Source organism: Aegilops tauschii, chromosome 6 (assembly GCF_002575655.3).
Source record: "Aegilops tauschii subsp. strangulata cultivar AL8/78 chromosome 6, Aet v6.0, whole genome shotgun sequence".
Lineage (NCBI taxonomy): Eukaryota > Viridiplantae > Streptophyta > Magnoliopsida > Poales > Poaceae > Aegilops > Aegilops tauschii.
The window spans coordinates 462,563,349-462,566,552 of record NC_053040.3 but is presented as its reverse complement, the minus strand read 5'-3'; positions in this window follow the sequence as shown (position 1 = coordinate 462,566,552).

Below are 3,204 nucleotides of genomic sequence, written 5' to 3'. Positions count from 1 at the left end.
GGTCCTGCCAGCTACGCTCTTACGAAAGAAGAGAAAGAAATCTTCTTTGAATGCCTGCTCAGTATGAAGGTCCCGACTGGCTTCTCGTCGAATATAAAGGGAATAATAAATATGGCAGAGAAAAAGTTCCAGAACCTAAAGTCTCATGACTGCCACGTGATTATGACGCAACTGCTTCTGGTTGCATTGAGGGGGCTTCTACCGAAAAACGTCCGATTAGCCATTGTGAAGCTATGTGCATTCCTCAATGCAATCTCTCAGAAGGTGATCGATCCAGAAATCATACCAAGGCTAAGGAGTGATGTGGCGCAATGTCTTGTCAGTTTTGAGCTGGTGTTCCCACCATCCTTCTTCAATATCATGACGCACGTCCTAGTTCATCTAGTCGACGAGATTGTCATTCTGGGGCCCGTATTTCTACACAATATGTTCCCCTTTGAGAGGTTCATGGGAGTCCTAAAAAAATATGTCCGTAACCGCGCTAGGCCAGAAGGAAGCATCTCCATGGGCCATCAAACAGAGGATGCCATTGGGTTTTGTGTTGACTTCATTCCTGGCCTTAAGAAGATAGGTCTCCCTAAATCGCGGTATGAGGGGAGACTGACTGGAAAAGGCACGCTAGGAGCGGACTCAATAATATGCACGGACGGACATTCTTGGTCTCAAGCACACTACACAGTTCTACAGAACTCTACCTTGGTGACCCCGTATGTCGATGAACACAAGAACAGTCTGCGCTCCAAACACCCGGAGCAGTGTGACGACTAGATTACATGTGAACACATCAGGACTTTCAGCAGTTGGTTGGAAACACGTCTCGGAGGTGACACCACTGTTTGTGATGAGTTGTACTCGTTGTCCAGGGGACCATCTTCGACTGTATTGACTTACAAAGGATACGAGATAAATGGGAATACATTTTACACGATCGCCCAAGATCAAAAGAGCATCAACCAAAACAGCGGTGTCCGCTTTGATGCAGCAACCGAGAGGGGAAAGGACACATATTATGGTTACATAATGGACATATGGGAACTTGACTATGGACATGATTTTAAGATCCCTTTGTTTAAGTGCAAATGGGTCAATCTGTCAGGAGGCGGGGTACAGGTAGACCCATAGTACGGAATGACAACAATGGATCTGAACAATCTTGGGTACACTGACGGACCGTTCGTCCTAGCCAATGATGTGGCACAGGTTATCTATGTGAAGGACATGTCTACCAGACCGAGAAAAAGAAAAGATAAGGAAGCGAATACATCATACGATGAGCCAAAGGGCCACATAGTTCTTTCAGGAAAAATAGACATTGTGGGAGTGGAGGGCAAGACAGACATGTCTGAAGATTATGAAAATTTTCATGAAATTCCTCCCTTCAAAGTCAAGGCTGACCCAAGCATCCTGATAAACGATGAAGATTATCCATGGTTACGGCGCAATAAGCAAATGACAAAAGCGAAGAAAAAGTGAAGACTTTCTCCCGCAACTATTATGATGATACCATGCCAACTTTGTAACAAACGAGTATGATACCATTGTCCGTTTGGTACACGAAGTGCATCTAGTTTTGCCGTAACCCTCTCAACTTTCTTGCCCATGCTATGTGGATGAAATGATGATACCATGCCAACTTTCAACCTTTTCAGAGTTCATTTGAAATGCTTTTCAATTTTAGGGTCTTATAGCTCAAAATAATTAGTAAATGCATGAAAAATGATGCATGAAAAATAACAAATAAAATAAATAAGTAATTAGAAACAAAATAATATAAACTTTATTAAATTATATAAGTAGAAACAAAATAAAATAAACTTTAATAAAATTTATGAAACTAAAATTGACAAAGTATTTTCTGTTCAAAACATTATAAGAAACCTCTAGTATTATTGAAACTAAAATCATATAAAATTGATGCAACTAAAATTATCGAAGTATTTTCTGTTCAAAATCATTAAAAGCAAAAAGAATTTTCATAAAGAACTTTTTTGATAGAAACTTTAATAGCAAAAAGAATTATCATAAAGTAAAATAAATAAGTCATTAGAAACAAAATAAAATAAAATAAATAAGTATTTTGTTGTAAGTAGAAACAAAATAAAGTAAATAAAGCAAAAAAGAAAACAAAAAACTGGGAAAAATAAAAAAAATGCCACCTACTGGGCCACCACGGCCTGAATACGACTAGAAACCCATCCAAGGGCCAGGATTCAGGCCCGCAGAAGGCCCAGCAGGCCCACAGGCATGTACAGAGAGGTTAGCCCTGTAAGCCTGCTTTAGAGAGGAGTTCGACAGCTCAGGCGCACCGCACCTTATAAACAGGTGCGGCTCTCTCTCAGCTAGCGAGGTGGGACTAAACTCCCACCACCACGCCGCTGTGCAAGGCCTTCCGTCCCGGTTGGTGGCACCAACCGGGACTAAAGGGTGCCTTTGGTCCCGGTTGGTGGCACCAACCGGGACCAATGCCCCCCCTTTAGTCCTGGTTGGTGCCACCAACCGGGACCCAAGGCCGGCGCTTTCCGCCCTTTGGGCTGCTGAAAAAAGGCCTTTGGTCCCGGTTGGTGGCACCAACCGGGACTAAAGGTAGCATTGGTCCCGGTTGGTGCCACCAACCGGTACCAATGCTCTTTGTATATAAGCAAACACTTAGCAGTTTTGACCAAATCCATCACTTCTTCACCCCCCCGACGCCCCTGCTCCTCCTCGCCGTCGCCGCCCGACGCCCCTGCTTCACGTTGCCGTCGCCGCCGCCACCGACGCAGTCAGGCTGCTCGATGTCGCCGTCGCCGCCGCCACCGATGCCGTCAGGCTGCTCAACGTCGCCGCCGCCGCCGCTTTCGCCCTCTGCCCCGACGCCCCTGCTCCTCCGAGTCGCCGTCGCCGCCCTCTGCCGTCGCCGTCGCCCCTGCTCCACCGCCCCCTGTGAGCACCAGCCTGCTCCCGCGCCCCTCCCCTGTCCCGCGCCCCTGCGCCCCGCCCCGCCGGCGCCGGCGCCGGCCCCTCCGCCGTGCCCCTCCGCCCCTGCGCGGTGCACTTAGATGTTTTTACATGCTTTTTAGATTATTTTAGTTTATGTTTAGTTTAGTTTTAAGATTAGGAAAATTTCAGATGTGTAGTAATATTTATTTAGATGTGTAGTTAATTTAGATGTTGTAATTTGTTCATAAAAATTGTGCACTTTTGTATACAAACTTTATTTTTATT